The sequence below is a fragment of the Canis lupus genome, chromosome 10, assembly GCF_048164855.1.
Source record: "Canis lupus baileyi chromosome 10, mCanLup2.hap1, whole genome shotgun sequence".
In the NCBI taxonomy this organism is placed as follows: Eukaryota; Metazoa; Chordata; class Mammalia; order Carnivora; family Canidae; genus Canis; species Canis lupus.
In genome coordinates this window covers 74,882,229-74,909,906 of record NC_132847.1, presented here as the reverse complement: position 1 = coordinate 74,909,906, position 27,678 = coordinate 74,882,229, and the positions used below count along the sequence as shown (strand labels likewise).

General features: G+C 44.5%; 1 long non-coding RNA gene across 2 annotated transcripts in view; it reads left to right on the top strand.

The window, feature by feature from the left end:
- LOC140641954 (uncharacterized) overlaps window positions 1–27,446 on the top strand; it is a 122,985-nt gene extending 95,539 nt beyond the window's left edge. Inside the window, exons 4-8 of one of the 2 annotated variants that reach the window (XR_012038550.1) lie at window positions 9,658–9,729; window positions 22,535–22,652; window positions 25,426–25,676; window positions 26,514–26,658; window positions 26,812–27,446. This is a non-coding gene — a long non-coding RNA (uncharacterized lncRNA). Of the gene's footprint in view, window positions 1–9,657; window positions 9,730–22,534; window positions 22,653–25,083; window positions 25,677–26,513; window positions 26,659–26,811 lie in introns of both variants that reach the window. The other variant, XR_012038549.1, reaches the window with a different exon arrangement.
- Window positions 27,447–27,678: the final 232 nt, after the last annotated feature.

Below are 27,678 nucleotides of genomic sequence, written 5' to 3'. Positions count from 1 at the left end.
CCCCCAGGCGTCCCTGTAATTATAATTTTTGCGATTTTACTGGACGCTCCTCCTCCGCCCCCAGGCTGTCCCAGCTCGGTGCGGTGCCCACACCCGGGGGTCAGCAGACTTCGGCTGGGAGACGGTGTAGAAGGAACCGGCCGGGTCCTTCTCGGGATCTAATGCCTCAGGGGAGTGTTCGGGCTCAAATGCGTGGGGACGCGCAGCTGGTGGCTGTCAGGTGCAGGGAAGCTGAACGATGGTGAGGGGCCACGTGGAAGCCCCCCTCCCTGGCATCAGGCGGAGGCAGGAGCAGGGCCCCCCAGGCAGAGCTGCTGCTCCCCCAGAGGACGAGCAGGCTCAGAGCCCTGGTCCCGGCCCCCAGGTCTGCACCCCCTCACCACGACCCAGCCTCCACCTGCCCGCCGCCCCCCAGCTCCCGGGGCCACGGGCCGCAAGCCGACAGGCCCGGATCCTGCTGTGCGTCGGGCGAGATCGTCCTGCTTCGAGTAAACAGCATCTGTTGCCAAGTTCGTGTGAGGACCGGGGCGTTCGGGGAAGGAAGTCAGGAAACACTTGGCTTGCCAAGGAGCTGGGAAGACCCACCGCAAGGGCCTCCCCCGCCCCCCGCGTCCTTGAGGGGGAGGCCCTGCGACCACTTAGGGCCTGTGGTCAGAGGCGCGGTGCAGAGAGCCCCGGCGGCCCCAGGACTCTGGCTCGGCCTCGGGGGACCACGGCCGCAGGACCTCTGGGTGCAGCGTTTGTCAAGTGAGGAGACGAAGGCTGCTCGTTCCCTACCTTCCGGGAAGCTAATTAATAACTCAGCCTGGCAGAAAAAAAGAAAACTTCCCCACCCACAGCCCTGTTCCCTCACTCGGCTACTGTCAGCCTGAGCTTCTCCCCAGGGGAGTGGGGCTGACAGATGGTGGAGAGAAACAGGGAGCAAGGGGGGCTTCGGTCTATTTTTGGTTCCCGTTTGAAAGTTTTTCAAGGAACTTCAGGAAGAGGCATCCTCTGCTCTGCTTTCTCTCGGCTCCACACTCCGCGCAACCGCAAGGACATGCTTTTCCGAGGGCTGAGAATGTACCGGCCACGCAGGGGCCCAGGTTTCCGCTCAACGAGTGCGTCTTGGCGTGAACGATCATTTATGTATCCGTGTAAATTAAAGAGTTTTACGTTGATGAAGACCCTTTGGATCGTCGCCTCCTACGTGCCCCTTTTAGGTTTCTGGGTCTCTCTCCTCGTGGGGCTTTCCGCTGAGTGGGAAGCGCCAGACAAGGAAGCAAGTGCTGACAACATGGGCCATCAGCCGTGAGGGCGTGACCTGGAAGCTGCTCCCTCCAGGAAGCCTTTTGGGATTTAGCCCCGATCTATCCTATCGCCCCCATGGCTCCTCTCTTGGCCTCGTACTGATTACCCTACGTGGCGATTTCTGAGAGACCGCCTCCCCCGGCCAATGGTGACCTCTACGGTCACAGGCCACGTCTATCTGGGGTTGTTCTGTGGTCCCAGCACTCACATAATCTTGACCACATGACGGGTTCAGGTAACTAGACTGTGTCCTTCGAGCTTTCCCCTAGCTGCACCCTCTGCCTCTTCTCGCTCTGCCTAGGCTTCACTTTTGCAAATCCATACACCTGTAAAAACAATTATATCCTCTCAAGGGAATGCTCATCTCATCCCACCTGGAGTTTTATGTTGCCTGTACTAGCTCCCTCAATAGTTACCATATTCCAGGCAAATAATCCAATGCTATCTTTCAAGTAAATATTGAAAGGAATAATAAAAATACGACTTCCCATTATGTCCACAGTGGTTTACGTTTTGCAAAGCAGCTCCTCTATTTTCACACCGAGGCACCCAACTTCGGTTCAAAGGAGATCCTGCTTCCCTCTTGGAGACAATAGAACTTTCTGGACCTATTTCTACGCCGGTTCCAACTCAGTTGTCTCCCTGTCTAGAGCCTCTTCCCTCAGCACACTCCCCACTCTTGTATACCTTGATGTTGCTCCATTAAATATTTATGCCAAGATTCATTATTTGTCCATTAAATATTTATAAGCTTGGGAGCCGATATCAGACAATATGTATTTCCTTCTCCAAGAATAGTCTGATAATTAAGTATACAATCCATGAGTTTCTTCTAGGCAGCCTATATTTTTTTCTTCTCTGTCCTGTCCCCAGAAGGCTGGCCTGTCCTTTACGAAGCCATTTTACTACCTGCCTTGGCCGCCCCTTGCTGCCAGGTCATTCTGGCCACCTGTACATTCTTCAACAAAGGCAGATTGTTTTCCTCTCCAAAATTTGGGAAGAGGCAGACAGCCAGAAGTGCAATTTCTCATGTTTTTTCTGGAAAAGGTTGGGGTGAGCTTCCTGTCTAAGCAAGCTTTGTGGTCTAAGCACACACAGCTTTCTGTGGCATTTAAGGAAAGAATCCAAAGGTGGGACGGGCTTTTTGTGAGGGGTGGTGGTGTGGACCATGGGGGTAGAGCACTGAGCAGTGATGGACTTCAAGGGAAAGCGGGATTTCTTTTGAGGAAGTCCATTGGGTCCCTGCAAGGACCGGGATGGGTCTGAAGTCATCGTTCCAATGTGAGGGTTGTGGGATTCACCTCCTTCCCCAGATGTTGCTTTCTTTTCAAACCTGCCCAGATTACATGGGGAGAGGAGCTCCGGACACAGTCCTTTGTTGAGTGTAGTTGAGTTGAGGGCACTGGGAAACGGGGGCATGCGCACTGGGTCTGAAGCCTAGTTTTCTTCTGTAGCGACAGGGTGACCTGTGTCACGCTACTGGCATCCCTGACCTGAGGACTAGCGGCTTACTATGTGCCATGCACTCTCCTACTCTCGTCACCTACGTGATCTCACGGTATCTTCCCAGTGGGATGACTTTTATCCCCGTTTTGCTGAAAACAGATGCTTGAACTTTATCTGACTCGCCCACATTTGAGCGGCTTGTCAGAGGCAGAGCTGGGACTTGGATCCGAGCACTCTGATTCCACGGCGCTCGTGTCAAGCAGGCTCTGAGCTGGTTTGCCAATCCATAGATCGAGATGATCACACCGACCTCGTGGGTGAGAGGATTCGGGGAGAGAGTGTGTTTGTCATAGTTCACATCGCGGCTGAGGAAGAGTTTCCCAAAGAAATGGTCAGCCTCGACTACCCACATTTATAATCACTAACATAATAATAACGTTTTCATTGAAGAGGCTGTCCATGGAATGGATTCCTGGCCTTTGTATTTGTTCAGGGAGGGTCAAGTCAAAAACAAACAAACAAAAATCACAGTAACTGATGGGAGTTTGGTTAAAGATATTTAAGTATTAATCCGAGGAACTGTAAGGTTCCTCAGGCCCTTAGTTCTAGGATTCCAGGAATGCAGCACTCAGAAAGTAAAAGAATATAATAATGTTACCTTGGCTCCCCTCCAGCAGAGGCAGTCCTTCAGGAAGGAAGTTTGGTGCTAGGGCCCTCTTCTCCCCCTTCCTTCCGCACAGGCTGCTCTCAGCACCCCAGTCTCCCTTTCCTGACCCAGGACTCATGCCTTCCCTGATCCAGCTCGCAGGGGAGTTCTTCTCGACCCTGGGGTTTACCCCTCTGCTTCCATTCCTTAGAAGGAAGAGCCCTCCTGGACAGAGGTAGAGTCCGTACCCTGAATCCCGCCTGATTTTGGAGTAATTGGTATAAACGTATCAATGAAGTAACCTCCTTCCAAGTACTATGTTGGGTCTTTAACAGGCATCTTCAAACATAAAGAACACCATTTATTCTACTTGAATCGTATGTGTACATTTGCTCTATTTTGAGTATGTACAGTGGGTCACTTTATTCAGCAAAATTTATTGAGTACCTACAATATGCAATATGTAGCAATATACAATATGAGCAAAATACAATATGCAAAATTTATTGAGCACCTACAATATGCAAGGCACCATGTAAAGTGTTAGGGAGACGGTAGTGAGAACTACAGATCGATCGTGTCCTTCATGAAGCTTATAGTCTAAAGGGAAAGAAAATACTCACGGAATCTCCGGCGATACTAATTATGGCATTCACTTGACTAGGGCTCTGGAGAGAAACCTCAACTATATCAACTCTCATTCTTAGCAAAATTGTAAGTGGTGACTCTTAATATTCTTATAAGAGAGGAGACTCAGCCTCCTCCAATACTTAGAGTTGAATTTCAAGAATCATTGAATACGTGCCTGCCTTTAAACACTATCAGCTCCAACAACACTATCATGCAAATGGATAGTAAGCATAGGATGTTTAATTCTTTAGTGGGGAAAACAGCTCTTTTTGGTTTCCTGGGTAATGAGTTTATTTTCGTTTTGACACATGCTAATCTGCCAGATGTGTGGTGGGGTTAAACGAGACAGTGACACGATTAGTAAGATCTCAAGCCCCTCATTGGCTTCGGGCTCTATTAGTAAGTTCTCAAAAATATCAGTTCCATCCATTCTATATGACTCTTCCACCCTTCCGCGCTGGAACCAGGCCCCTAAGTGTCTTCACTTACTAGTTGCCCTTCCGTTGGAACACCTTTAGTGACTGAGAAATCTCACGTCAGTGGAGAAGAGTGGTCCATGGTCCAGTAGCCTCAGGAGTGTCTGGGATGTTACTTAAAATGCAGATTTTGGGGTCCCGTCCCAGACCTACAGAATCAGGAACTCATCTGTATTTTAACAAACCCTTCAGGTGATTCCGAGGCAAGTTCAAGGTAGACAAGAGCTGACCTACAGGTCAAAGAAGCCAGTTCCTTCTTAAAACTTCTTATCCTCTCCCTTTGCCCATCTCAACTATTTCAATCTGTTAACAAATCAATGGGCATCAGCATTGTTGTGTCTTACAGAAGATGATAGAAGGTTCCTGAGTCATTAAGGCTGCCTCTCCATTACCACATTCAAGAGTGCTCTTTGTGGGATTCAGAACCAGCAGTCTACCCTTTGTTCTTCTCTGTCCTACAGGTTGTCAGGAAGACATTTATCAGTCAGACACATGTTTTCACCAACTCCTCTGGTTCTACAAAAGTATGAATGGAGAAAAAAAAAAGTATGAGTGGTGGTTTCAGTGCCATGTGCTTTGCTTGGAGAGGGGGGTGGGGAGGGAGAGGAGAGAGCACAACGGAAATGTCTTTCTATTCAGCCTAATTTGTGTAAGTTTTCAAGCTTCTGCTCACTCTTCAGCCAGTTTAAGCAAAAATATCCATCTCATCACATGGAGATACCTAAGCATTGTCTTGGTTGCCATTGTGCCCCCATCTTCTAGCGTGATGCCAGCCACATAGCAGGTGCTCAATAAATACTTGTGACTAAATGGATTCCACTATACTTTCTAACTATAATGTTAAGAAAAGACCAATAACACATCAAGGAGCTGCTAAAATTGTTCCTGAGAAGGAAGGGGATTCATCAGTGGCAGCTGACCCCTTAAGACAAGTCAACCACTTTTAATAAATTCAGCAAATGTCTGTCACCCAAATAAAATACCAACTCAGGAACAGAAATGTCAGCAGAGAATATCATTTGCCAAATGTTGATTTATATAACTATGGTACCTTCATTCCAATAAGGTGAAATTTTATCAAAGCTAGGAATTTAGCAAAGAATTATAGAGTCTATTATCATAAAAACATGTTTTCTTAGATTCTCTAGGAGCACAATAGTTTAGCGGGTTATAATCTATTACACTTTAGAAAGAGGAAACAAATGGTAGGAATAAATAGGAACTTTTCTAGCTTGAGAAGTAAAAGAAAGCATCCACCACCCCACATACCTACACCCACACACAAATGTACTGAACATACATACAAAACCCTTTTTTTAAAAAAGAAGAGATGCTTGCCAGGTTTGATCTTATCGAACAATCTAGAAATCATATACATCCACATGAAATCTCCAGCTGTGATGCCACCAAGCCTTCTTAGCTAGTGAAATGCCAAGGTTTGGGGACCCACTGAGGAAAGACCTCATATAATGGGAGAGTTTGGCACATGAAGTCAGATGGGCTCCAAGTTAAGGAAACCTATGGAAATGAATTTAGGGGAGACAATACAAGGGATGCTCTTGAGATGATGGGCCCACCTCTTATCCAGGACAGGGCTAATCACCATTGTCTCAAGCACATTTTTGGGAGCACCACATCCTTCTTGAGGTGATCTACAGCAAAAGACTTCTGATTGGTTGGATTTGGGAGACCCTCCCCTTGTTGGATAGCCACAATGCATATGTGTTTAGTAGAGGCTGATGAGAAATCCTGCATGAAGAGTCTTATCCACCTAATGATTTTCAAATATAATTGATCAGCGAAAGCTCTGGCTTCTGTATCAACCTATCAGCATTCTTCAGAACTAATAGCCCACCAAACATACTTTGGGAAGCAAACTATATCCTTGAGACACTGATCTAAATTGATATCCTTGGTCAAGGACCACTTGTACCTGGAAAAAAGGGAGAATTGTAGATTCACCTGTTTGAGGAAGTCAGAGCAGAGCCTGTATCCTCCCTGTGGAGGATGGATCTCAGCGTGCTTCATACATAGTAGGTATTCAATACAGCTCGATGTGAGTTTGGTAAGTGTTGGTCATGAAACAGAGACCATGGCATTTTCCTTTACTCAGGAAACGGTATGTCTCTGGAGCTCTGGCTTCTGCTTGTTGAAGTCATAGTAAGATGGATTTATTCTAGAGAATGGTGATTAAAACAGCCAAAGGGAAGGAGGGCATTAATTACATCTTCTGGAGGGAGAATAACACTTTGTCTCAGAAAGATGAAGATTGATAGGGAATAATGATTAATAAACTTGGAGAACACAGAGCACCTACTCTGTCGAGGCACTGGGAAGGATACCTGGATGAACAATGAACTTCCTCAGCTCTGTCTGGTGCCAGTACGATTGTCAAGATGAGCAGAGACCCATGCTCCAAATCTTGTAATATAGTACCTGTATAAATTTGCCTGAAGACAAAGCTTTGATTTAATAAAACAAATCATAACTGCCATGAAGTTTAATATACACATTGACTTTATTACTCTAATGAGTAGAGTGGGAAGAAAGGAGGTTCACTACAGAAAGTTCATAGCAAATAATGAGAAGGATTTGGGGAAAGAGTTCTGTTGTTGTTTTTTTTTTTCAGTTGTATCTGAAAGAACTAACCTATTATCTTCTTTGTGTGGACCCACTGAAAAAAAGAATCCTATAATGAAAAAAACCCAAAACCCATATGCTCCACCCATTGTTTGTCTAACAAAAGAAGCAATGGTCATGCCACACTCTCATTAAAACTTCCTGTTACCCACAAGTGGAGGGCACACAAGACTTGACTTAATTCTTAGAATCCTCTCCCATTACCATCCTGCATTACCTTTTGCAGCTGTTTTTGATTATTTTGCATCCAAGACCAATTAAGTTCATTCCATTTTTGTTACATGGGATTCTTTTCTTTTGCCTTGACTCATGGTGCATGCATTGCCCAGAAAGCCCATCTGGTCAACTCCCTCTCAGTCTTCCAGACTTGTCTTAAATGTTTCTTCCTCTGTGAAGCCATAGTATTTTGTAAGACTCACACCCTCCAAAAAGAGGGTATTTCCTCTTCCTATACTAGCTCTTTGCATATCCCTCCATTCTGGGGTCTTCTCAAGCACTGACCAATCCAAATGGTCACAAACTATTGGTCTGGAATAGGGTCCTGAATGTCCTCTGCTTGTCCATAATGTCTGAGGCACACAGAGGGCCCAAAGTTGGCAAGGCCAGTGAGGATGAGGCTACTGATTACTCAGGGGCTTAGAGAAGCAGGTATTTACAACAGGGTTCAGAGCATTTCAATATTTTATCAACCTGGTGGTCATCCCAATGCCCACGAGCTCAATATCAGCCTCTATAGTTTCTCAGCACATAGATTTGGAATTATTTACATGTCTGGTTTACCCATTAGATTGAGAATTCTTCCAGGACAGAGACTTTGAGTCTTGTTTATCTTTATGTCTCCAGAGCCTAGCATGGCGCCTGGCATGGAGCAGGCATATTGATTTCTAGGAAGAGCTTAAGGGCTCTCCCCAATGAATCAAGATGAAATCATTTTCCTCCATCCTCAAGGAGGAGGAGGCCTGAACTTGATTGGTCGTATGTAGATTCACCCATTGAGCTGTTCCAAATTTTTATTTGTTTGAGTGGGCTTTTTTTTTTCTTTTCCTGTGATGTTTTAGAAATGAGTAATTATGGTTGTAGCTCACTGTTTCACTTCTCCCTTCCTAGAATACTGCAGGCCCATACCCTTAGTCACGGCACCTCACCTTCTAGTGGTGAGATACGGGGACTGGCTTTGGCTGTTGTGGGTTATGAAATAGACAAAGCAGGCTCCATATTCTGCTTTGATCTAAAACTATTCAGGACTAACAAGATTAGGAAAAAGAAACATTGGGACCTCGCTTAGTAGAGTTTCAACACTGGGGTTTGGAGTGAAAGCCAGAGCTAACCATAGTGGCTCTATACTTCATATTTTGTCAGGAACTTTGTGATGAGGGATTTAGGGCAGTATTTGAAGATTCCCAAGCTCCCTGGACATCATACAGTTTATTACTACCTTAATAGCAACCAAACCTCACCCCAATTTCTCACACAGAATAGTATATAGTGAAGGAATAAAGAAAAGAAGGAAAGAAGGAAGGACAAGAGGAAAAATAAGCAGACAGACAGACAGAAAGGCAGAAAAAGGAAGCTATCAGTCATCAGTGAGCTAATTCACAGAGTAAAATGGGAGTCTGTATGCACAGAGTGCTCTAACAGCTACTAAGCTAGATCTGGTTTTGGAAAACAATGAGTTCTTCAAGGGAAAAAAAAAATCATTTTTTCCCCCTGAGAAACAGAGCATTGGTATTCCTCTCAGAATCTAGAAGCTTTAGTTCTGGTACAGGGTAGGGTTTCTTTCACAAATAATATTTTCAACATCATAGCCCTTGGATAGCGTTGAATAATCCAGGGATCTCATTTTCAGCTTGGCGATGCATCCCCTTCCATGCAGAGCTAAATGTGGGGCTATTGAAGGGGCATTGCAAAGCAAACCCAGCCCTGTGGAGTCTGAGCTAACCGTGCTGCTTTGCAGGGTTGGCTGTGGGGCGTGGGGATGCCACACTTCCCTGGGGCTTCAAATGGGCAGGAGTCATTTGCTGAGCCATTAGTAGTGGAACAAAGAGGGAAAGAATCCCGAGATCTGAGAGTGCACACATGGGAAAGTTAGAGGCTGGCCTTATACTTACAGAGTTTAAAATTAGGAAGGAAAGTAGCCAGGCCCACCCATTATTTAAGGTAGAAGACTTAAGAGTCCTAGTATAAGTCCAAATAACTCAGTAGGAGAAGGATAAGAGGCATCTCAGATTTCTGGAGGGTGGGGACGGGGAAGGAGTTGAAGAAAGGACTTCAAAGAGGTAGAAGCATTTCTACTTTGAAGATGCAAAGACTTAGCATGAACTTGGAAGAATAAAAGGATCCTGGTAAGTGACAACTGGTGGAAAGGGCATTCTAGGTGGAAGGAACAGCATGAGCTAATGCATGAAGTTTGGAAAGTGAAAAACATGTTTCAAAATTCATAATGATAACTTTGATTTGTGCAGAGAATACATGTTAAAGAGACTGGGAGCTATTCTGAATGGCTTTTTTTTTTTTTTTTTTTTTTGTCAGAAGAGTGACAAGAGAAGAACTGTGTGTTGCAAGGTCTGGAAGCCTACTCAACTTACGGGTCTGGAAACCAAGGTGAGTCTACCGTAATTACTTGTAATGATGAGAAGAGCAGAGATTTATCAATTTCTACATCTTAGGTATCTCTGCATCTGTCTATGGAAAGAATCTATTACAACATAGAGAGGCGGAATCCTGAGAAAAATGGCAGGTCACTGTAGGGTAGCAGAAAGAGAAGTATTTTCAGAAAATTCATGTTTTAATACCAGCTCACTTGCATTTCTGAAGGTTTGGAATCCTTATTAATAAAATAGAGATAAAAAAACTTTTTGCAGGGTTATTTTTAGAATGTTAGCGTATGACACCTGGAATATAATAGATAATTAATTAGTTTTTTGCTTCATGCTAAACATGAGCTGCTTAAAGCTTATACATCAAAGATGTCAGCATCAGTGAGAATTACACAGACATTATTCACCATCCAGTTCATCCCATCCATTCCTTGCAAACTAATTGTAGACAAAGTGAGTGCTAAATTCAGTTCTTCAAGACGCAGGATACTCCATGAGAAGGCCACTTTCTCATGGAAGTAAGTAATATCATGGTAAGAAGAAGCCTGGAGAATCCCCTGGTCCTGCCTATTCCAAGACGGAGTAGACACATTTAAAAAAAAATATAACCCAACTTAAGGAGACACCCAAGAGACCACGACTTTACAATGAACATGCCTGGGGCCCCTTTGCTAACTATTCAAAATGTCTTTGGATGGCTCCATTTGATCCTCCTTTTAGGTCCAGACAGGAGACCTTTTAGCTCTTAACCAACAAAGACCCGAATGCGTCTGTCCCTAATTAGTGTAATGAGCCTTTTGGCTCCTGCTTTATGACAAGTAAATGAATTTGCCCTTTTGGTGACAGGTCCTTCAGGGAATGATCTGAAGACTTGTGTAACAATGCCTCCAACGTACTAGGTCATTAAAAATAGTTGTCCAACTATGAAATTAGTTATTGATTAATATTGCAACAGGAAGATCATTACGTTATGAAAGAAAGAGAAGTAACGTTACGCTCTTGGCCACATCTTACTGAGAGCTTTAAACGTGGAAGGTGTGGAATTATTGCTATTTGGCAAGGAAAATGATTGTTCAAAAACGTCCATGGATTTTAGAGGTCTAAATGGTCATCTCCAAGAATGCCCATCTGGAGCCTCAGAAGGATGTGTGCATGTGCATTCACACACACATGTACGTACGTGCATGAGAAATACCTAGTCCCATTCTGCCCTACTTAGAACTAGGTCTTGGCATTTATTTTAGTACCAAAGTATTTTAGAATCTGAATTTTTTTCATCATTCTCTGCACCGCCACAAAATAGTCTATCTTTCTGTGGTACATTGTGTAATGTTCTCTGGAGCAATGTTCTAATTTTCAGTAATAGAATTTGCTGTGACAAACAGGGCTCGCATGAATTTCCAAGGGAGTGGTGAAGAAGGAGCAAGGAATGGCCTGTGGAATCAACAAGGCTTTTCCTAAGGTGGTAACATTTGAGCTGTGCTTGGACAAGTAAAAAATGACCAGGAAAAGGGGACCAAAGGGCACTTAAGTAAAGGGAATGGCATTAATCCGTTCAACAGATAGTTGCAATAACGCGGAGGTATCACAACAGAAGTCCAAGAGCCAGCAGGGCACCCAACCAGGGGACTTATACCTCAGTGATGAGGGGAGTCCTTCCTATGTAGAAATAAGTCAGCTAAGGGGACTTGAGAGGGGGAGATTGTAGGAGAGGCATCAGCCCATGGAGGTCCAGAGACGAGAGAGAATGTACTTGCCTGGGGAGGTGAGGTTCTGTGAGCAAGGCTAGAGTATGACGTACGAGCAAGCAAAGCATGCAGGATGAGCTGGAGCAGCAGCTGAATGGCAGAGCATTAAAGGTCTTGCAAGCCATATCAAAGAATGTGGATTTTGTCTTAATGGCAATGAAATGTCATTGAAGAATTTTAAGCAAAGGAGGCACGACTGGTTGCAAGATTCAGAAAAATACATCAGCAACTATAAGGACAATGGATTAAAGCAAAACCAGACTAGGGGCGGGTTGATCATTCAAGAAATCTTCTGAGTCTTCCTGTGAGGTGAGCGACGATGATCTGCCGTAGATGGCGGCAGTGGGACAGACACACGTGAGACAGAGGCGGAGGCCACAGCATGGGCGTGCCTGTGAAATATAAGCGCCTGCTGTGTATGGAGAATGTCAAGTGGCTCATTATGGACTGAACACGGGGTGCGTGAGGGTGTGTGAGGAGAGAAGATCTTGAAAAGGCAAGTTGGAATCAAACTGTAAAGGCCTTGAACGTTCTGGGGAGCTTGGCCTTATCATCAGGATTTACGAGCCATGCTCTCTAACTCCCCACGTCTTGGTAACCTAAACTGTTCTAAACATCTATTATAGGATTCCAATTTCATTAGCATTTTAACACATTACCACATTTTCACCCTTGAGCGGCCAAGCATGGTTATGTCTTCATATTGGAGAGTAAGTCATAATCAGACAATCCAATACTTTCCACCCCATAAGGTTATTTTCTCGACATTTCCCATTGTGTAATTGCCAGCTATCTGCTCGGTTCATGTCGTGGCTCCCCTCACCTGCGCTGGCAATTTCCAGACTGTATCACCGCCCTGGAGAGCGCTCAGCGTGGGATTACAGAGTGCCGGAGCTGGAGGTGATTCTTGAGAATCGTCTAGTTCAATCTCTTCGTTGTGTGGTTGGTTCTCAGAGTGTTGGAATGATTGATCCAGGCAAGTGGCAACTATTTCAAGCCTAAGCAAGACTCACCCGGTCTTTCTTCCAGCCGTGATTCCTGTCAGATCCTGCTTGGGACAGCTCTCTGCAACTGGTATAATTATCTGGGGTCATAGAATAGCTCTGGTTGAATTTTCCTTGGAGAGTTTCCTACCATTTTACTTTGCTGTCTACCTTTCTGCTCAAAATACTCCATTATCTTGAGATGGGAGAATTTTAAATGAGTGTTTGAGCCTTTCTGGGGCGAATGGGCTGAGCTGTTGAAGAGTCACGATAGTCTTTAACATTTAGTAGGGCACTAAGTGTGCCAGCCACTGAATTAGGTGCTTTCAGCTGTTATTAACACATAATTTTTGCAAGAAACCTCTATTTTGTATGTATATATTTCTTTTTTTGTATGTATTTATTTCTAAGGTTTATTTATTTATTCATGAAAGACACACACAGAAAGAGGCAGAGACATAGGCAGAGGGCTCCCACAGCAACCGCATGCAGACTCGATCCCAGGATCCTGGTGTCACAACCTGAGCCGATGGCAGATATTCAATGACTGAGCCACTCTGGCACCCCCAACCCCCTATTATATTATAGTATATATGCCATATGTATCATACTGTATATATATATATATATTTTAAATATAAAATAGTATATATATATATTTTTTAAAATATATATATATACTATTAATTACCCAATGTTATAAATATGGTAACTGGAGCATTATCAACTGACCCTATGTCCAATTGTGACCAAGTAATCGATGCCAACATTTGAACCTGGACCACTGGATCCATGCCTAACCACCGCGCTGTAGTGCTCTTTAAGATTATAGTGTAAGCATTCAAATTGAAGAAAGCATCAGAAAGAAATGCTGGCTTCGTCTCATCACACATCGGTATTCACATTTGCCAATTTGTTGATTTTTTGAAACTCATCAAGGTAGTAGGTGTCACCTCCACGGTATTTCTGCCTTTGGAAGCACTTACCTGTGTGAGCCTGTGATAATAAAAGGAGGCTCGTGCGGGAGCACCTGCCTGGGCCCATTTCTAAGCCCCGGAGGTAAAGGCAAGTTTGCAACGAAATAGGAACAGGCCGCCAGCCAGGACTGTGACCTCGGGGAGAGCGGTCACCCTGATTCCCGGCGGCTTTCGATCTGTGGGAGCCTGCCTTTGTGAGGCCCAGTCGAATTTCGTCTTTGTAGCTTCTGCGGGATATCTCCACATATTGCCTCTTTGTTCTAGAAAGGGTTACCAGCTCATCTGAGACATCCCGTTACTGAACGGTGGAGTCCCACGGGACCAGCCTGGCACCAGGAGCTCTCCCCAGTGGCGCAGGGAAGGAGCCAATCCTCAGAGCAGGGATTTGGGGCTGGGGCATCCAGAGTGTCTGTCCTACCACACGCAAGCCTGGAAATGGAAAAGAGTTGACATTTAGCTTGCTGCCAGCTGCTGCTGGAAACACAGATACGGATAATTTATCTACAAACAACATTAAAAAGATAGGCCTCCCTCTTCAGGCAATACTCTGAATATGGGGGAGATTGATAACAATATTCATCAATTATCCTTTATATTTGATGTTTCCTCAGACATTTTTCCTATCTCTCACAATAATCTTATGAAACAGATAGGTTGTATTTCTATTTTATACACGAAGAAACCGAGGCTCGAGGAGGAAAAGTGACTACTTGAAGGACAGGGAAATACTGAAAATGAGAAATACTGTCCCAATCAGCTTCAAACACCAAGACGTTGGTAGACCGTGCAGGTGTTAACACAAATGTGTGACGACGCCGGTGTCTCCGTGGGCAGCGCCTTGTTCTTGGGAATGGGTCACGCAGCAAATTTTGTCCAGGCTTTATCCGTGAAGATAATTATTCTTTCATGTTATAGCCTCAACTTCGGATCTGTTTTTACCTAGGGAAATGCAGTTAATAGATTGAAAGTGGATGTTCTACCCGCCCACGTTGTTCCAGGCCCAACCTGGTAAGCATCCCGGCAGGGCCTACTGGGGCTACCTGGTAACCCACTGTCTCTGCATCTCACGTCCATTAACCACAAACAACAAATAGCTGACATATGCAGGATATTTATTATGTGCCAGGCGCTCCTCCTGAGCCCTGTGACTTCACCTGAGCTGACCCCTCACCCCCAAAACCGCCCTCCCAAATTCCTCCCCTGGGCCTTTATCTCATAATCTCCTTTATATCCACCATTTTTTTCTAGAACATTCCTTTCACTGTCTTGCCTTACCTGAAGTATGTCTGTCCCCCGAGGGCGTCATATCCTCCACGGCTTTATGGAGAAGGCAATTTTTCTCTCTCGTGTCACATACTTCCAGACGGGTAGCTGGGGAGTAACCAGATTTCTCCCATCCATTGCCCCTCCCTGCCTTCTGCAAAAGTTTACATTCTTGGAAAGACGTCAACTGCCTCCTGCTTCCTCGTGGTGACTGTCTACCCACACTCCCGTCCCCCTCCAATCCAGCGCCTGTGCCTCAGTCACTCTCCACGCCATTGTCCATCTTCATTCTTGGAACTGTCAAAATCCGGGTGACAGGTGCATTCAAATCATCCAGCATTCAAATCTCCATTTCTCGACCTTAATTACGAGAAACATAATTGTCATGAACTTTGTTCCAGTCTGTCCCAAGCACTTGTTCCCATGGCCACATCTTAGATCCACATCGTTTGAAAGCACACCCAAGACCATCTCTAATGCAGACCTTCAGTCACGAGTCTTTTGTCCTTTGCTCCCCTGACCCCACTGCTATAATGAGATGCCGTCCGTCACAGCTCCCACCTTTGCTTCCTTTCTTATTGAACTTGGATTCTGTGGCCACCACTGTCATCATTGCATGATGAAAGGTCTCAGTACCTTTGCTCCTCACTCCCTCGCCGTAGGTGATATCTAGACAAAATTGATCGTGAATACCCACTCAGGGCCCGGGCGCACTCGACAGAGAGCCACGGTCTCAAACCTCAGCTGTGCTCTGAGGCCTGGGTCACAATCCTTCCATGCCTCTCTAGTCTTCCATGCTCCCCTGAACCCAGAAACACATGGATTCCTACTCCCATTCTTTAGGATAGGCTCAGCCTCCAGGCCAGCCAAGCTTCCCCAACACATCACACGTAAAGGAGAAAACCTCCCCCAAATCTGTCAACCCGTGTACGGGCGTCCTTGTCTCCTCTGCCTCCTGCTGCACGCCAGAGGGCTTCTCTTTCCTTCACATTAAAAGCTAACCACCCTCACCCCGTGTGAGGTCTCTGGCTTTATCTCTTCTCACTGCCTTGCCTCCTTCCACCCTTTATCCACCAGGATCCTGGGGCACCAGCCCCCTCTCTAGGGGTCCATTTACTCCCCATGCAAATGTCTTCCCGGCCCCCTCTGGCAGCGCTTCTCCAGGATTCCACGTGTCTCACTTACACTCCACTTATTTTCTTACTCCCACATCCAAGATCACAAAAACAAAACAAAACAAAACAAAACAAAAACAAAAACAAAAACAAAAAAACGGTCTGCTCAAGCCACGTCCATTTGCTCAACTCCCAGCACTCGTCAATCCAGGCCACAGCGGTGCCTCCCCAGCAATCCACTCAACGTGTTCTTGTCAAGGTCAATAATAATAATCCCAATTTTGTCAAATGCCATGACCACTTTTCTGCCCGTGTTTCATTCAATCTCTTAGCAGCTTTAATCAGAGTTATTCACCCTTTTCTTCTCACACCACTCTTAATAATCTCTCTCCTCTCTCTAGCTGCTTTTTCTTGGTCTTCTTTGCATATTTCTCTTCCTCTACCTGACATCTAAATGTGGGAGTGCCCCAGGGCCTGTTCTCCTTCTTTCTCCATATACTTCCCTTAGAGAAGTCTATCCATTTTCATTGCTTTAAACGTCATATATATGCTGATAACTTCTAAATGTAAATTTCCAACATAAATTGCTCCTTGAACTCCAAATCTGTGTATCTGCCCAGCTGACATATCTTTTTAACACATCCACAACCTTAAAGAATCTTCTCTTACCTCTGTCCATCCATCGCATCCAATGGTACCACCGTCATTCAGTTGCTCAAGCCCAGCATGTCAAAGTCACGCGTGAGTCTTTGCTCCCTCTTTGACACCCAAATGCTTATCAAATTTTCCCTCATTTCTATTCATGAGAAATATTTCAGATCCATAGACTTCTGCCTGTCTTTCCTCCACATTATCCCAAGGCTCCGCCCTGCCTCTCCTGGACTAGTACAGGGGCCACTTTTACTCTTACTGTCACCAAATCTCTGTCTCACAGAAGAGTCAGAGGAATGCTGTAGTTACATAAATAATACAAAGTCAGTCGTCTGCTTTAGGTGCTCCAGTGGATTCCCTTCATACTTAAAACAAAGCTCAATGCCTTCCGAACCTACAGACTCTACACAATCCAGCCTCTACTGACTTGTGTTTTGCCCTTCCTCTCCTGGTCCAAGACCACAAAGAAAGGGTTGGACCCCAGAATAAGTACAGGGATCCACCTGGCAAAGGTGAACTCTTCTGTTCTCCCCCTTCATAAACTCTGTCCATTTTCATCATAGTATTTACAGGTTAAAGGCTGAACGTTTGTTTATATCCTTATTGTCATCCTCTCTCACTTCATTGCAAGTTCCGTGACTTCAGGATTTATGTTTGTTTTAATCACTAATACACACCAGCAAACAGAGAGTTGATACTTTATAAATAACCGTCGAATGCATGAATGTTGCTGGATGATAATTATCAGATTCATATGTAGATAAATGACATATTTCTTGTACAAAGATTTAGTGTTTAGATTATACTTTGGGGAACCCCCAAATACATTTCAAGTGAATTCGAAGTTCTATGTGACACATACGATGGTAAACCATCTAGCATATTAAGAGCACAAACACTGTTCCTGGTGGTTTAGCATCCTCCTCACTGCTATCATGTTGTGCTTGTTAACACTCTCATCAGTAGTTTATAGAGCATATTTACCAAATTCCAGCAGCTGTGCTAGACACAAAGTTGAAAAAATGAGGAGTAACACATTCCTTGTCCGAGGTATACTTGTAGGAGAGAAAGCAAAGACACATTAAAAGACAAACAAGGAAAATGCAGAAAAAGCTCTATGATTTGGACTTTTAATCAGATTCCTTTTGATGAAATAGGAATTAGAACAAGCAGTCCCAGGTATTTTTGCATGCAAATATTGTTATCATGTACTAAAAGCAGCACTTTAAAACCAGAAAACAGAAATACGAGTCATACTGTCTTGTCTCAAAGAATTCATATCCTGGAGAAATTAACTCTAGCATTCTTATTATATTAATCTGCACTCCACATAGAGGATGTATTTCTGTTTTTATCCATAACATTGCTGCCAGATTAATAAGAATTTTCAAGATGTTAATGGATTGATTTCAGCATAATTGTAACTATATTAATTCAGTGCAATTACTTCTCGGTAAAATTTAAATGAAGCTAAATTGAAGAAATTAGAAATATTTGAAATCTCTAGTTGGAAGCCTGGAGGCATTGTAACCTTGTCTACTCTCGTCTCAGAGAATTTGTAGTCAAGCTCTGGGAAGGTGGTGAGGACTTTCTTGTAAATTGAAGAGTTTCAAACCTTATCAGCACTTTAGAATTTAGATTTCCCAAAGGGATCGAGAAGGAATTAATAATAACCCCTGAGCGGTCCCTTGGGACAAATGTGCCCAATCAGTCATTCAACACATTTTTTAGTGCTCTGTTACAAACAGATGCCCACAAGAAAATACCCAGATGTAGGAGGCTAGTTTGGGCACATAGTTGAAGCTATAGGGAAATTATGAAAAACTTCCAAAATGTAACATCTTTAAAGAACTCTTACGTAGAGGGATCAACATCATGTGATAAAAAATGCCCTGACTTAGGAGATCAGCTCTGTCGTTCATCAGAGGTTCACCTTTGGACTGGCCCCTCTGTGTCTTGCTTCAGTCTTGTCATGATTCTTCTAACTTTGCAGTGCACTTTTGAAGATCAGATGGACGTGGGAGCACTGTTGTCAACAGTTAAAAACTTTACAAACGTGACTAAAGGGAATGACTGGAAAAGCACTTGAGAATTGTAATTAAACCAGTAGGAAGAATATGGTAGCAGGGCTTCTTAAGGACAATGTCCAATTTAGGAAGATTGGCTCAAACATATCCCAGCATCTCTAGTCTTGCCAATATACTTGTTCCATTTCTTTTGGCTACTTAATAAAGAATGGTGACTCAGTCAACTCTTTTGTTGCACATCCACCATGCCAGGCTCTGCGATAGGCTCCATGAGGGCTGGTGAGATACCAGATATCGACATTTCAGGTTCTATGTGAGCTCAGAATTAAATAGGAAAAGAAGAGGAGGTAGTCAAATTTAAATGTTTGCACCTTCCTAGATGCTCTTCATACTGTAGATCTCATGTAAGTGTTACAATACATAAGGGAGATTTCTCTTTCCTTTTTATATACGCAGATGAGGTCCACAAGATGCTAAGTGAATGCCCAAGATTAGAGTTCTCGAAATTTAGATTAACAAAAATCAGCAATTTCTAAAAAAACAAAAATCATGTACTTTCTACTATACTTAGTGTGCTTCTAAGTTAAAAAAAGAGTCATAAACAAAAATATCATAAAAATAGATATTAACTGTCAAATTAATGGTATAATCTAAATCTCTTCCACCCCCACCAGGATCTCGCATGGCTGCTTTCCAGATTTCTGCCCAAATATCACGCTTCCAGACAGACTTTTCTGCCCACCTATCTAATGGCAGATCCACTCCCACCTACTTATTGACATGTCCTATTACATCACTGTGTTATTAATACCATAACCCTCATCTCGCTCTTCAATTGTCATTTTTATTTCTTAAGGAGGTAATACAGCACCACAGGAGCACAGAGTATGGATCAGTGCTGTCCGATAGAAATATAACCCAAGTCACACACAATTTTAAATTTCCCAGGACCCTCATGTAAATAAATAACTAATAAATAAATAAATAAATAAATAAATACATACATACATACAGATAAAATGGATTTTAATGATCTATCTTATTTAATTGACTATATGCAAAATATCATCAATGCATCATCAACAGACACACATAAGCAAGAAGACATTGGATGCTTTTTGGTACTCTGGAATTTTGTGTGATAAGACATGTCGGTTTGGACTGGCCACATGCCATGTGGCCGGTGGTTTTCACAGCACCGGGTAGGGCTTTCTGGGTTCCAAGCCAGCTCTGACACCCCTTCACTGTCTAACCTAGAAATTAAATTCCACTAGAAAAGGTTTTATCTTCTCTCTACCTCCCTTGAACCCCAATACCTAGAACAAAGGTTGACGTGCTCTAGAAATGACCACTTACAGCAAGTGCTTGTGCTTAATGTGCTGGGGCAGGGGAGCCCGGAGCCTCACTCTGAGTGGATTTAGACGTGCACAGAGGAATGTGAAGACAGACCTAGATCTAGGAAGCTCAAGGGGCCCGAGCAAGATTAATGACCAATGGCCTGATTCTTGTTTGGAGAACAGTATCCAGAATCCTCTTTTGCATGAGGAGATGTGGAAGCAGAATGGCGAACAGAATGTTTCTAATCGATGCTGAACATTCCTCCAAGGATCATATGGACCTGAGTGTGAATTCCATTTCCATCCGGGTGGTCTTGGTGGGCAACCTGTCCAATCTGTCTGTGCCGGAGTTTCCTCATAGGCGACGTGGAGAGTGTTAATCCTGAATCCTTATTTAAGGATTGAATAAAATACTGTATGCAAATCGTTAGACATCTAGTGTACATGCAGAAAGTCCATCGGTGTTGCTGATCCGATTGCCCTCGCTGCCCTCACTGCTCATATTTATTTCTACGTGGATAGGGCGCTAATTTGAAACCTTGAATGCCAAGCTACAAAATCCCAGCTATAGCCTCAATAGCCACGTTGCCGTCAATGCTTACCAGCTCCTATTGCCCCATCCTCCAAATAAACCTTTCAACAAGTCTTCATCGCCTCTAGGCTGAAGCCCAAAGCCCTGACCGATGCCCCCAAAACTGTCTACATTTGGGCCTCACCACCTTCGTTTTCCTCCAACCCTTTCCACATTACAGTTTAACCATACTGAATCATCTAGAATCTTCCAAATAGGGGAGCATAAGTGGCTCAGGTGGTTGAGCATCGGCCTTTGGCTCGGATCATTATACTGGCATCCTGGGATTGAGCCCTGCTCAGGGAGGAGATTGCTCCTCCCTCTCCCTCTGCCCTGCCCCCATCTCTGAAATAAATAAATAAAATCTTAAAAAAAAAATGAATCTTCTGAATAGCCCATTCTATCTCAATTCTACTTCATGCAACTCTATCTTTGAATATACCATCCCTCTGCCCTCGTCATTCACTTGTCTGCCTGGAAAACTCCTGCATGCACTCCAAAACCCATCCCGAGTGTCCTATCCTGAGCAAAAGGGGCAGGTATGGGGCCATATCTTCCACAGAGCAGTTTTTAATGCAGCTTCTTATTTACATGCCAGTTTCCTTCACGAGACTGCCGTATATTCGAAGGAAAGAGCGGGGTTTTATTTGTGTGCGCATCCCCAATGCGCGGCACAAAATAGATGTTCAGTAGACACTTGTTAAATGAATGGATGTTTACGCTATAGGCGATGGGAAACTCTGAAGACGCGGAGTTACCGAGGTTTTCGTTAACGTCTGGACTGCTACATTTCAATTCCTCTTTGCATAACTCTTAAACTGATTATCCGGGAACCCCATCCTCTCCGAAACAACTGCTGTCAGTGCCTCACATATGAGAAAAAGATTAAAACCCAAACCCGCTTTCCTGGTATTCATCTTCCTCAGCGACGCTTTAAGTGCTCCTGGCTTATAAGGTGGGATTTCCTAATTGTGTTTAAATCTCCCATCTACTGCTGGCCATAGATGCGCTAACAAATGAAAGTTTAAGGGGTGGGGTGGGGGGGGGAGAAAGTTTTGCCTCTTATAGCAGGGAAATAGTTTGAGGCTATGTTTTAATTAAAATGAATATCTGCGCTATCTTAATGTTATTGCCAGTTAAGTGTAGCAGGGTGATTTAAGAGTTCTATAACACAATTATACTCTGGTAATGAAGCTCTGCAGAATTATCCTCAGAATTTAGAATGCAGAAGGGAGCAGTAGCTCTCATTTGTAACCACGTTACGGCCTTTATTGTTACAGTATTTTCTGTTTTCTTCAAAGATTAACTCAATCGTATTTAAGTCTCTGGCTACATTACAGAGAGAGAGAGAAAACGGGCAACAGGAGCTGCTTTAGCGGCTCTGAAGCCCGTCTTAATGTTCCAGGGCAAGGACAAAATAGCAGGGAAATTACGGCTCGGTGTCACCTTCCTACCGCTCTCCCCGCGGCCCTGCCCACTGAGCCCCCTCGGCGGGCCTGTGCAGTTCCTGGCCAGTTGTCTGCTGGGCGGCAGGACGATGGGGACAGAGTTGGGAACACGAGCCAGGGATGACTGCTTTCTGGGGAGAGGGAGGCCGGGCACAGGAGTCCGCGCTGTCCTTGGTTGCGCGTCCCCCGAAGGCATTTGATGTGGGACGAGGGCCGCTCCGGCTCGCATGCTGCGTTAATAGTGGTGAAAGGCGTAAATCCTGGCGACGAATCCAGAATCCATCGTGCATTATCTGTGGGGCCGCAGACGAATCATGCAGCCTCTCCAGGTCTCAGTTGATTGATCTGCAACATGGGGAGATAGTCAACACTACCTTGCGGAATTTTTGGGAGGAGGTAACATCCAAGAGAGGTTGCACCCGCAACTTCGAACGGTGACTGGCACGTGGTACGTGCTCAAAAAGTGACAGCTAACCTAATTATTGTAGAGATAACTCTTGAGTGACTAGGCTGGAGCTCTGTTTCCCCCAAGTGGCATCATCAGAAGGCTGGCAGAGACCAAATCATACACATGTATATTCCCTAAAACTCACACTTCGAAAAGCTTAAAAACAAATTTTGGTTCAATGTAACCAATATTTAACAGCCATTATGCAGAAGACCTCACTCCAAGCATTTCACGTTAACAGAGGCATGAAGCATATCTATCTTCAAGGACGCGTCTTCAAGGCTCCATCTTCAAGGATCTTATAGCACAGTGGGGGAAGACAGACGTGCGGACACAGATGTTCTAAAGAAAGGGACATGGTGAGTAGCAATGCGAGGTAAGGAATATTTTACTTCCATTGGGGAAGATTTTAATGAAGGAGTGACATTTGAATGGGATGTTGGGGGACAAATGATATTTTCATAGGCAGAAAATATTGGGAAGGGACTCCAGGCTGAGAGAGAATCGCGACCAAGTTCAGATTTAGCAAAGTCCAGGGAACGATTAGAGAAGGGGAGAAATCTATTGCCAGGGCAGCACAGCAGGGTGCGTGTCTTTGGGGACGGGCTGTAACAGGGTGACTTTACAGAGGTCCAAGTCAAATCATTTTCACTCATGAAAGGCAGATGGAGGAGTTTTAACATAATCCCACGGGAGCCTGAGTGTTTCCGAGGAGGGTCAGTCCATGATCGGACATCTTCTGTACTTGTTTCTGCGTTGACGTCTGCTCAAGGATACAGGATGCTATAATCCCTTAAGGCTATCTTCACATCAATAGACTCAATTTGAAGAGATGTGGCAACTTCACCTCCCCTTTGATCCCCAGAAAAAAAAATTGTTGACCTAAACATTATTATTTTTTAAAATTCATTTTCTTTCTGAGTAGGCCCCACACCCAGCATGGAGCCCAATGCGGGGCTTGAACTCACGACCCAGAGATCAAGACCTGAGCTGAGATCGAGAATCAGACACTCAACTGACTGACTGAGCCACCCAGGCGCCCCTATCTAAACCTTAAAATGATGAAAATAGTTCCTTCGTCTTCTCCTCCAAAGCTCTGCTTCCTTCTTCTCATCTTCTATCATAGTAACTAATGCTTATTTGACATCCACTGTCTTCTGAATTCCATACTTCACTATTTACATACTTTAGCTCATAGTAATGATAGGAGCTTCCTGTTATTATTACACCTATTTTTCAGAATAGAAAATTGACATTTCTAAAGATGAAATGCCTGGGCTACCATGAATCCAGCTGGTGAGCAGTAATAACACTAGAGACTAGGTCTGCTTCCAATCCCCTTAATGGCACATGCAGTTCTACTCTACCATGGGTGGGGTCAGGTCGTTGGTAGGTCATTAGCTTCTGGAAGGAAGCATGGTGTGGCTTTGACATGAGAGCCAAGAGATGGGGGTTGTACAACTGATGATACCCACTCGTGATGTGATGTTTTCCAGGTCACTTGTCCTCCCCAGGTTCTCACTTTTTCCAACAGTAAGATGAGAAGACAGACCTAAAACATTTCATATTCATAGAGAACTTGCCTGTTTGTTCTTTCATATCTGTAGGATTTTTAAAAAAAGATTTTATTTATTTATTTGACAGAGAGAGAGCACAAGCAGTGGGGGCAGCAGGCAGAGGGGAAGGGAGAAGCAGGCTCCCCGCTGAGCAGGGTGCCTGACACAGGGCTCGATCCCTGGACCCTGGGATCATGACCTGAGCTGGAGGCAGATGCTCAACCGACTGAGCCCCTCAAGTGCCCCTTGTTTGTTTTTTCATATCTTTAACTCATTAGCTTTTTTTTATTTTTAAAGATTTTATTTATTCATGAGAGACACTGAGAGAGGCAGAGACACAGGCAGAGGAGAAGCAGGCTCCGTGAAGGGAGCCCGACATGAGACTCGATCCCGGGACTCCAGGATCACACCCCAGGCCGAAGGCGGCGCTAAACTGCCGAGCCACCCAGGGATCTCCTAACTCATTAGCTTCGATGCTCACGGCGAGGGCATTGCCCCACTGCACCCACGATAGAGCTCAGGTTTGGAAAAGGGACTTTCTCAAGTCCCTGTACCTAGGAAGTATCAGAGCCAAGACCTGAGCAAGCGTTTTCTGCCAACTAGCTCAGTGCTTTCCCTACCACTCCAAACAGAAGCCCTTCCCAGACAGGAATTTTTGCTGCACTTAACCTACACTCCCCCACACACAATTTTTTTTTTTTTTTACAAACTTTGAATCTTAAATTATCTCTTAAATTATTTTCTAAACCTTTGCTGACCCTTTTAAAATCAGCATATAGCACCATCCCTTCAAGTTATCTTTGCATAAGCAAAATAAAGGCATTCTAATGAGTTTGTGCAAAATGCTTTGCATCAACATGTATGCTCTGGGAGGAGAGGTAGAGCGTGCTTCTCTCCGTGCCCTTGAATGGACGGCATTAACAGTAATGCCCCTAGGTATTTACATCACAAATCTCCCCCTGTCCACCCTCCAGATGTTATTAAGCCAAGATTCCCTATTGATTCACAGTGATGTCAGAAAGTAGAGCCAAGACATAGTCAAATCCTTAGCTCTAAAATAAAATAATAAAATAAAATAAAATAAAATAAAAAATAAGAAATAAATCACCAAAAACACCCAGGGCAGTGGTGGGACAGAGAAGCTCAGCCACAGAGCTGTCAGCCAACACAACACATATAAATTCCGTTTCTTGGATGGAGAAACATAATCATTAGTCTGGAAAAATTTCCCTAGGCTCTGAAATGGACACACCGTAAATAATGGGAGCATGAATGGATTATGGTGAGAATCTACCCAGCTTATCAGGACCCCACCCGTTGTTTTCAGCCTGAGAATCATTTTCTTTATGGTGATTTGAAGAATGTAATCAGCGGCCTCTGTTGACCAATGGAGATGTATGGTGGTTTACAACGTCCTTGGTATGCTCACGTTCCCCTCCCCCTTGGAAGTGGCCCCCTCTGCCTGGCTAATGTTATGCCACTCGACTACCTTTGGCCAAAGCTCACTGGAGCTATGGATTCCAGTGGGGACCCCAGCCTAGAGGGTGGGTGGTGCCACTCTGATCTTTCCTCTTAGAAATTTGGACTTGGGATATGGCCGGAGTCCATGACCGAGGGAATGGCAGGGTCCTGCCCGCTGAAGGGCGTGCGCTGCCATGGGGCAGCACAGTTGCGATGAGTGTGATATTGGGAAGAGTTGACCGCGGCACATGGAGAAGACAATGAAGCAAATAGGCAGGAAGAAAAAGACACAGGAAACCATGGGCCTTCAAGCAAAGAAAGGGAAGATACGTGTCTTAGCTTCTGGCCCCGCTCTTTGGGAGCAAGGTATATTTCTCATTCCCAGGTAAAGGGAGCAGGGAGGGTGTCTTCCAAAGCTTCTCAACCCTTTTCATTATTTTACCTTTGCAAATTTGAGAGGTTGGCGTTTGCTCCTTAAAATCTTACAGATCTTTAAAATATTCGTTAAGGTGGGAAAAACTTGGTAGTACAAACACTCATGATAGTTCATGATTTACAAAGAAACAGATATGTGACCGGATATCGGGATTCGATGCTTTATTTCTACACAATAAGCATTTGGGGCAACTGGCTGCACCCAAGGCAGTTCTGTTTTAATTTTTACGCCTGTGTGGTTTTCCCGTTAATAGTAATCGAGGAGTTCCTGCTAATGATGATGCCTGGTATTTATTGGATGTTTACTATCTTGAGTAATTGGCCAAGAGTTTACATGAATTAGTTCACTTATTTCTCAAAATCACCCCACAGGGTAGGTATTATTATTGCTCCACTTTACAGATTAGCAAACTGAGCCTCTGAGGAGTTAAATAAGGATTTACATTTGATAAAGGGTCCAGGCATGGGGCAGTGAGGCAAACTGCCAGAGTCAGTGTTCTGAATATCTATACCAAATTCCTTGAATATGCAGCATGGCTTGGTACCCTATGTTTGAGGGAAAAAACCCCATATAAGATGCAAGTGGGGTCTGCCCTGTGAAGGGACCAGCCCAAACTCTGTCCAATAGGGATGCTTATATTTAATACTGGATATAAATTTAGTAAAATTCTTCGAGGAAATATAAATAAAGGGTTTGCCACAGAGACAGGGAATCTGGAAGCCAGTTACGATTCCAAGTGATTTTTTGACCACTTTCCAATTGTACAGCGGTTGAGGGTATGCATTCCTGTCGAGAGAGCTGTGTCTGAAGAGTGGAACCAGCCTCCGTTCGCTGCAGGACTTTGAGGGGGTTACTATGCACTCCTGTAGCTTCATTGATGAAGTGGAGCCGATTCTATACCTGCTCCGGAAGGTAAGAGGAAAGGAGCCCAATACAAACAAAGTAAATCCCTAACACTGACCACTCACATCGCAGACACTTCATAATGATATTTATCGGGATGACTGAGGCCCATGGAACTGCGCTGCTGATTAGATAATTTCTCTGTTTATTGAATGTCCACAGGTGCAGAATCTGAGGCTCAGAGAGGTCAAGTCACTACTCAAAGGTTGCAGAGCAAGGAAGACCCAAAAGGAAAATTCGAGCCCAGCTGTTTCAGACCCAGTGCGGGCTTGCCAGCTTGCTGAGAGAAGACCATGGAGGACCCCTGAGACCTTGCCGTGGAATGTGCATCCACACCCATTGGGGCGTAAGAGAGTGAGTGTGCAGGAAGGATAGGGACACGCTTTATTCCTGCCCGGAGACAGTATGGACATCGTCATCAGAGAGTTAGCTATCAGTACTTGGGGGCTCTCAGGAAAATGGTGAAAGGCGATGAAATGGACAAAAAAAAAATTATTGGGGGCTGTGTCTGGCCCACCCTTCTGGGTTATATCTCCCTTTCCATGTCTTTGAGCCATTTACCACCCTGAAATTCCAAGAAAACCCATAATAATGCAAGGGATTATTAATCCCTAGAGTTGCAAATTGTGTCCAGTGGAGATGAGTTGACGGCTGCCCAATAGAGAGTAACCAGTTTTGCCTGCCTGCCTACGTGTGCTCCTTGATTTCCCCCTTTGAATGGGTTGTAACGTCTTTCTGGTCCCCTCACTAATTCATGAGTTCAATAAAATATTTGGCATATGCTCCTGTCATATTTATACGAGAGTCATGTCTTATCTTTTGCTAAAATTGCTCATAAACAGGACGGCGCTGCCCAGTGCGTTGTATGGTAGAGCCAATCAGGTACAAGCAACTGTTTCAGAGGGAAGTCAAAGCTTTGCCTTGCGTCGCAGGTGCAGTCAGACCAGAAACACCCCATTCGTCGGATGGAAGGGAATGACACATGAGGGGTCGGAGGCCCAAGACAGACAGGCTTCCCTCCGTGCTTCC